Source organism: Cupressus sempervirens, chromosome 2, assembly GCF_028749045.1.
Source record: "Cupressus sempervirens isolate cs-2001-9-10 chromosome 2, ASM2874904v1, whole genome shotgun sequence".
Taxonomy (NCBI): domain Eukaryota; kingdom Viridiplantae; phylum Streptophyta; class Pinopsida; order Cupressales; family Cupressaceae; genus Cupressus; species Cupressus sempervirens.
This window is the reverse complement of record NC_143119.1, coordinates 705,112,424-705,121,186: the sequence shown is the minus strand read 5'-3', so window position 1 is coordinate 705,121,186 and position 8,763 is coordinate 705,112,424.

The following is an 8,763-nucleotide window of genomic DNA, read 5'->3' as shown; positions in this document are numbered from 1 at the left end:
TTATTATTTAATTTCTTTCAAATAAAGTTGGAAAAAGGGGAAGTCATGAGAGATTTCATTGATAGATTCAATAGAACTGTTGGTAAGATACCCCTAACCAGCCAACCAAATGAAAATAATCAGTTGTGTGTTTTCATTGCTGCCATGCAAACAGAAATTAAATTCTTGCTTCTTTGTTTAAAAGTGAAAACATTGCAAGATGCACAAAAGGAGGCTATTAGTTTAGATGATGATATGATTCTAAGTGGAATAAAGTGTAAAGACTTTGCACAGGAAGGAGTTTATCTCTGTGAAAAACAGAATTGTCTAGAGGTAAGGCCTAAACAAAAAAGGCTCATTCTCAAAGAAATTAAATTAACACCTCCTATTTATCAAAGTCTAACAGTTTTCAATGACAAAGATCTTCAAATTCCTCTGACGAGTGAAAGTACTTCTTGTAGTGTAGCTGGAGCCTACCATCTACATGTTTAGTCTGAGGATGAACATGTCTCCCAATCATTTGACTCAATGACTAGCCTAGATGTACCTCATAATGAACAAGGGTTGCAAGTTGTAAGATCAAATGAAAACCTGTTAGAGGATGTTTCAAATGCAGAGTTTGATTCTTTTATATTTGGGACTGCTATTGATATTTCATCAAATGATTTTATTTAGGAGGGTATGAAATATCAACATACACAAGAAAAGATTGAAGTTGATTATGATATGTTTTTGTTTGATCACATTGAAATGAATGAAGAGTCTTTTCAGCCCAAGGGATTCAAAGATATTGAGCAAAATGAGATGGAAGTCAAAGGAAATTCTTTTACCCCTAGACCAATTCCATGCACACAAATTGAATTAGAAGTGTTCAAGTTTGATTGTGAAGACAGGCTAATGGATTTTGGTCCTATACTGGAATCTTTTTGTTTTGACATAGACTTTATAAACAAATTCTTGGAACCTGAATCTTTGAAGGAGGAAGTTGCAAATTTAAATGAGAACTATGTGGGTTATCACTTCAATAGTTTTAGGAAAGACTATCACCATAGAGACTCCATTTTATTTACCAAGAATCTCATGGAATTTGTCAAGAGTGCTGATAAGAAACAACCTACGTAAGAAGACATGGAGGTGCCACAATTGATGAGCTATAATGCTAGCTGGCTTCTTAGTTTTAATCTACTATTCAAAAAGTTTATAGCTATGGAGTTTTTCTTTTCAATGGTTGTTCTCCAATTTTTAGGAATGGGCTCACTTGCACACCAACCATTGTTTCGCACTGGCACATACTTCTCTCAACCAGGTAATGGATTTCCATGAGTAGCCAGGTACATTCTTCTAAGTATGGGTTGCTTACCCTACTCTTTGTACATAAAGTTTTTGTTGTGGCTAGGTGTGGTTTTTTGTGTTCGCTTTTGTGGTGTTGGTAGTTTTAGTGCTTTTGGTGTTCCTTTGCTCTTTTCCTCTCTACAAGCAGCTCATGGCTCTTTTCATGAATGGAGTAGATATGTTTTTCAAACTACACGAGCTCTAGAAATTTATGTGCTTATGCCTAAAAAAATTAGGGTTCATTAAAAAATAAATGATGATGAGTGGACATAATGGAATAATACTCATCTTTGTCATCAATGAAATATGTGGGCAAATATTTTATGCCAGACTCTAGTTAAAGGGATATCTTTGGAAAAAGGAATGAAAGTATATTACAGTGGTTCAACGTAAAAATTTGGAACAACTATGCCTTCTTCATCTTTATCAGGTATTTGTAAATGTAGCCTATATAGAGTTAAAAATATTTGAAATGGTGATGATAAAATGTTGAATAAGTTGCAGATCTGAATAATGAAGAGGGGTGAAAATAAAATTTTCACTATTTTAACTAGCTTGACTCTATTATATATGGTGGCACGATAAAGATGGAATCCCTAAAGTAATAAGTGAAAAGTAAAAAGAAAAAGAAAATGCTTATGACATATTAGGGTATCCGAGAACTTTGCTGACATCAATATGTAGAGACATCAAATATATGTTATCAATATTGCTATGATAAAGGAGTTCATGTAACTCTCAAATTTTTTTGGGTCACATCATGAAGTTGATACTCAAACTCAATACAAAGAGCAAGCACATCTTGTTGTTTGAGCATAGAGGATTGTACAGATGTTGACAAGGTATCAGGGACTACAGGCTAGATTTAGCTGTCACTATCTTGGACACAACGCAGAGGTTTTGCACAAGAAGTTTTGGAATGTACATTCAAAATTAATTCAATTGATGCATCCAATGAAATTACTACAGTGAAGGAGATTATTACAGAAAGGCTGGTAATTAACAAGACTGATCTTGCAGTAGTAGTTGGAGTGGACTTAAAAGTTATGGAATGTGATGCACTTCAGATACGTGATGGAGGACCACTTTTTTTGTGCAGGTAAAGTATGGACTTGGAGTCCAAGAGATGTTGATCACGTACTCCAAGCTTGGGAAGAAGTTACACAATAGAATTGAATGCTTCACAATTCTTATCCAACTATGTGCTCGAAATGAAGTCTGCTCCTTAATTCATGGAAATGCCACGATGGTGGACGCAACAAGTTGTTCAACCATGTACCCGATTCATCCCTACATAAGTATGGTTATTTTCAGAACATATTAATATTGTTGAGAGAACAATATTAAGTGCATCAATGATATGAAATATGTGAGGAGATTGGTCGGCTGTGACAGATATGGTAGCAGGCAATATGCGCTTGGTTGTGTTCACTTCCACGTCCTCGGAGGATTTTTGAGTCTCATGCTTAAAATGTGCTAACCCTAATTAGGGTGGTGATGTGACAGTGGCCCCTTTGGTTCTTGTGATATTTTTGATAGTGACTATTCCATACAAAAAAATAGAATAATGGAACATGCAAGGTGATGAGTTCTAACACAATGATCTTTCTTGCCCGTAGGTCTTCATTTGTCTTCAAGATAAACATTCTGTCAAACAAGAATCATGCGCTGTCAACTCAATGCATGACTTCTCGTGGTGGTGTGAACCTTGGTCAAATGATTTTGGTGCATTCGTGTGTCTTCGGGTGTAATCTGCATTAAAGCCATACAGTGAAGCATAATGTTCAACATTATGTCCTTTATGGATATAATAAATCTCCTCAAACATGTGCCTAACCATTTCATTTACTGCGGCCAAAAAGTCTCCTCGTGCCTTTGCATAGTGCTTCAATCAGCCCCCAATCATGTGTATAAGATGTGCATCAAGAGTCAACATCAATGGCATCCTCAACCTTTGTACTTTCACAACAACAAGTTCTCTAGTATGCAGATGAGTTTTAGAGACTTGTCCCAATGATGCAGCAACAACAGGCTCTAAACTGATATCAGTAAAAAGCTTTGATATGGGAGTCCCTAGCTCAATAGATTGAATTGCTAATCTAGTAGAAAATGATGGTTTTTGTTCCTGTAACTTTGCAAGTTCTTGGCAATTAGCATTGGGCAATATATCTAGTCAAGTACTATGAGTACCATCAGTGTTTCGATGATAATGATACATTTGCCAGTGTTGGGCCTTTCAGTTTGGGAGGACAAACACCCAGACACACATCTGATAGTTGTAGTGAATTTTAGTGTTTTTAAAAGGGACACTTGAATTTGAAGTTGAAGGAATTTTGTAGCCACTTCAATTTCTAGCTGATGAGGAGATGTCGGATGTTAGAAGGATAACCCCAATGCACATGGCAGCACACCAATTCAAAGAATCAACCCTACAGTTAGAAGATTGTGACAATAATGGATATCACTCAAAATTGCCCTAATATTTATATTGGAATGATGACTCTACACCCAATGGATAGGCACTGGATTGTAGCATTTGAAGCGAGAGCCAAAGAGTCTGGAGTTCTCTGCATCTTGACACAGAATGCAGCCCCTAGAAAGAGCCAATGTTAGCTAGGGTTCTAAAACCCCAAGTTTATATATATATATATATTTTTTTCATTCAACTAAAGGAAAAAGAAAGCTTTTTAAATTAATAATTTATTAATTACTTTGCTCTATGTAATATTTAATTCTTAAAAGAATTAAATATTAATATATTTAAATGCAAAATAATTAAATTTCAAATTAATTTAAAAAGAACATTAGCTTCTCACATAATTAATTCTTTTAGAATTAATTATCATAATGTGCATAAAGTTTTGGTGAAATTAAAGCGGGAGATATAACAAAAGAATGTAAATAATTAATTCTTTAATGAATTAATTATCATAGTAATGTACCCGAGAGAAGAGAAGAGAAGTTTGGTAAGAAGTTAGGGCAGTTGCCAAACTTCTTGGAAAAATATTATTTAATGGGAGAAAACTAATGTAACAGGGGTTCTTCTTTTCCAGGGGTTGGATTTCTAGAGCTACTGCTACAGGGAGAAGAATATTTTCTATTTTGTGGAGGGAAATGTAGAGAGTTGATTTCTTTTGTTCTTTGTATTTGATGGTAATAGAAGGGATGAAATAATACTGCTATTATTTTGTTATGTGTTAGAAATGGAAAGGAATGTTTGTATGTCAGATCTTAAGGTCTGAATATTTATTTTCTAATGGAAAAAGATCCTGTGGTCTTTTCTATCCTGTTTCAAATACAGTCCTATGTTGTTGTCTTTTACAAAAATGATATGTTTGATTCTCTCTATTCTCTTCTAGTATTGTGAAAGACTTGGTGAATAGTCCTATGGCTTTTTGCTGGTTTTTCCCTCATAATCAGCTTATTAATTTGATAATCACATTTATTCAATATTGATGGATGAATGTCAAAAAACCCTTCGTGTCTTCAGGTTAAAGACATAATCAATTTATTGCATTCATTGCATATCTTTTATAAGGGAGCTGTACATCTCAATTCAGAGGAAGATTATCAATAGAATGATAATCTATCCATTTGTTAGTTCATTTTATTCTTCTTTTGAAACCTATTGAGTCATTGTTTGCATTTCTATCTGAAGGAAAAAACTGTTTACTAACAATGCTGCTACTGATGATGATGATGATGATGATGTTGATGTTGATTATGATGATGTTGATGATGATGATGATGACGAAAATGATGATGATGACAACAAAGATGATGATGATGGTGAGGATGATGATGATGATGATGACAATGATGATGACACCAACCAAGCATCTTCATAAGATCCCTCTCCTTGATCCAAGCCAAATCCATAACCTATTAGAGTGCACACAAAATCCTTATGCCACCTTAGGTTCTACATCTTTGGAATAATCCCATGAATGTCCCTCAATCCATCCAATGGATTCATCCAAGCAATCTAATCAACAAACTATCGAATGCTCACAATGCCTCAATAGGCACCAAACTTGACTTCACCTTAACTAGGTGTTTCCTCCACCTCCACACACATCAAAAAACTTCAAATAGCATCTCCCTAAGGTGACTAAGCCCTCAACTCATCAGCTGATAGAAAAACCCAATTTTAGCCCTTCACTAAGCCTACTTCCCTAGTAGGCTTATAATGTGAGCCTGATTTAAGTGTTATAATGTGTACCTTTTAATGTTTTTAATTTTTATGTGATGATTATGATGGATGTGATTATGATTATGATGTGATTATGCTCACGATAATTGAATTACATTTGCAGGAAACTGAACCCCTTTTAGGAGCATCCCGCATAGTCTCATGGATCAACAAGTATAAGTCAATACTCCTTATAGATAGTCTATTTAATACACTTATCAATAGTAAGATTGATGTCTTCTAAGATCTCTCCCATTTTTAGGTACCAGTGAATAGGTATTTGTCAGAAGTGTCTTCCTCGAGTGAGGGAATATAGGAATAGAAGAGGAAAGTGAGACATGCAGTTTATCTAGAATAGGGAGATTAACTAGAGGTCAAAGGACTAGAAGGAAATTCAATAAATGCATGAAATTTTTCTTTGCTCAAGGGGGATCATGTTCTTATGATGATGATATGGAAGGTGACATTGAGGTGCCCTTGAGGTACCAACATCTACAAAAACATTGGGTACCCAAGGTCCAATAAACATTGATTTTTGTGTTAACAAGAGGTTATATCGCATATCACCATCATCATTACATGGTTTGGGCCTATTTTCTATGGACGGCATAAAGGTGTCTTACAACAAAGTTTTTGAATTGATGGAGTATGTTGGACCATGTTATGATTACAAAATTTGGATGCATATTGTTCAATATAAAAAAAGTATGCATAGGTACGCCCTCTCGGCAAATTATATAGAACAACAAGACAATAATCAAAGTAAAAGTGTGGCTATATACATTGATGGAATGCCAAAAGCAAAAAGGAATATTGCAAGTTTTATAAATAGTACATGACTTGGGTCAACTATAAAGCAACCCAATTGCATATTTGAGGCGTGCGAGAGAAATCGTGTATTCATCTATATGATAAAATCAATACGTGTAGGGGAAGAGCTACTTATTGATTACAATTTGAATCGCATAGATACAAACGAGGCTACTATCATGGGGGTGGTACATACCATTAAACCAACTTCTAATCAATGACTCCAACATACGATTTAGTCAATAAATTTTTGGCTAACATTTTTATACTTGATCTTTGCCATAGGGGCACAATATGGAGAAACCGCCTGGAGGGGATGCTAGTGATGTTCCCTGCTCATCTACACATGAGCAGGTAAAATTCATTATAATTGTGAAAAATAGATAGAAACAAAATGTTATTTTTTAAATTTTGTTTTCTTCATTGTTTTGGAGTAATTTTGATAATACTAATACTATTGTTGTCATAGAGGGCTAGTGGTCAGAGGGAGGCAAAGGAACCTGCAGTCTCTCAACAGCCCCCCCTGAGGAGGACCCTTTCTATATTGATTTAGCCGAGATCGATGAACCGATCAATTTGATTAAAAAGGTGCTAAAGAAAATTGGTAGAGAAATTATATGTTTGGCAACCATAAAGCCTACTACTCAGGAAATAAAAGATAGGGGATCTGAATTGTTGCACACCTCTGAAACCTTAAAAGTAAGTATTAATGAAATTTTTAATTATAACAAGAGTTCAATAATGGTTTTTATGTTATGCTCTTTTATGGAATTAATTAAAATATGGATGCATTGTCTTTATAGAGTTTTTTGCATGATTTTGAGCCCCATTCCCATGATGAGGATGTTGCAGGTGGTTCAGGTAGATCGCATGTTCCATTCCCCACTTGTGTTTTCCACTGAATATATATAGGAATGATCATAATCATTGACAATACATGCTCGAACAATCCTTTTTTTAATACTCTAACAATCTTGTCCATGCTAGTCCATGCGTTCTATACTTATGTATGCTCTAACAATTTTATTCTTTAGCTTCAAATCAATTGTATCCTATGGCGATGCCACCTCCATCTAGGATAACCACAAATCTCTTTTCAACTGCTGAGTCGGCAACACGCAACTTATAGGCATTGACTGTTGCACCATCTACTGGTACACAAATCCCTCTTTTTCTCTCTTTTGTTATGTGTTTAAGTGTTATGTGTTTACGATGTAGATTATAATGACCCCCCTTTGGTAGTTACTCAACGTTTAAAATTTTTCACAATTTTATGATTCCAAACCATAAGAACTCGACTCCATTCATAGCTTGGATATACAAGGTTATGTTATAGGTCAAACTTCAATTAGCTATCTTTAGTTATGAAAGATTGTAATATTGAAGATCATCTTCTCTTGTAGTATATTATTGTAAATATATTTTGATATAGAGTCTAGTAGCCACTTCTTCTACTAGCCTTCAGAAGGCTTTCACAATCCAATTTTTGGATCTAGGACTTGGTATAAGTCCCCTTACCCACATTGGGTATACACAACTGCTGAGCCCAAATGGGGCAATCCACTTCAAAAACTTCACTCAATGACACAAGCAATGGTGATAGCAACCAGGACCTTCAGTCCAACCATAATCCTCAATTTTTTTGGAATCTACCAAATCCACAACAATCCTTTGCACTTCTAGGCCTACAATCCTTGTAGCCTTTCCAATCCGTTTTCTTGTATTTTCACCAACTATCCCTCTATGGCATAGGGACTTCTCCATTGTTTTAGGCACCTCTTAAGACACTTGCTAGAATCCCAAAAGCTTCTAGGATGATCTTGCTCCAACACCCTCCAAACTGCTACTTGGTACTTAGGCCTAGTTGACCAAGTGAGGCTAGGGCTTCAAGGAAGGATGGACTAGGTGGGTTCCCAAGACCTCCTAGGTTAGGTGCCCTGCACCATATTCATGTGCTTGATCATGCAATGAGATGTGAATACATATTTCTTTTATTGATGAAATAATTGTCTAATATAATGTCCTTGATTTCATAGAATTGTTAATGTGATAATAAATCTACAGTGATGTAGTTGATATTTTAGATGAGCCTTATAAACTTACATCAAGTATGATTCCATTTCTAATGTGTATGAGTTACTTCATGATAAATGGAGTTGTCTTGCTTTGATCTTCCTGAGTAGTAATCAATTCTTTCGTCATCTTCAATATATATATATATATATATATATATATATATATATATATATATATATATATATATATATATATATATATATATATATATATATATATATATATATATATATATATATATATATATATATATATATATATCCATTGCCAAAACTATGTTGTAATTATTGGCTCTGATCTATATCTGATTTGCCATCTTCCCAATAGTCACCCTTCATAAGTTACTCGAGGATTCAACAATGTCTTGGAATCCA